Raw genomic sequence first — 649 nt, forward strand, 5'->3', positions numbered from 1 at the left:
TTGGATGGCCTTGGTTCAATTGGTGAAGATTTGAGTTCAAAGGGAATTTGAATTGAATTTTGACCCATGGGTGTTCCCAGGATGCTGCCCTGCCCTTGTGGAGGGCAGGGCAATGTTGTCATGGTGTGCCTTCTGTCCGTGTGTGCTTGGTGCTGGCCGTGTCAAGTTGATGCGCGCAAGCTCCCTTGTGTGTAGTGCTCCCCACTTCCCCTTAGGTGCTTGGTTCGAAACTTGGTGAAAGCTCTTGAGGAGCAATTTTTCCTTGATTTTCCATGAAGAGCACGACATTGCCCTGCTCTCCAGGAGGGCAGGGCAGAAAATTGAGCGCCACTTTGTTTTGGAGTGAGGCTCCTGCTTCGAGCCTTGGTGGAAGCACTTTAGTTTATTTTCGCTTATTTTTGGCCCTTAAAGATGCCTCTCGTTTCTGCCTCAATTTTTCACCAAATATGGATTGCTATATATCGTTGGAAAGCTCTGAATGTCAGCTTTCCAACGCAACTGGAAGCACATCAATTGGACGTCTGTAGCTCAAGTTATAGCCCTTTGAAGGAGGCATGGTCATGCTGTGAGCGCCCAGATTTTACCTTAGCGAAATTCTTGCTTCCAACCTCAATGTGCATCACGATTCTGCCCTGCCCTTGGCAAGGGC

The sequence above is a fragment of the Arachis duranensis genome, chromosome 4 (genome assembly GCF_000817695.3).
Source record: "Arachis duranensis cultivar V14167 chromosome 4, aradu.V14167.gnm2.J7QH, whole genome shotgun sequence".
Classification (NCBI taxonomy): domain Eukaryota; kingdom Viridiplantae; phylum Streptophyta; class Magnoliopsida; order Fabales; family Fabaceae; genus Arachis; species Arachis duranensis.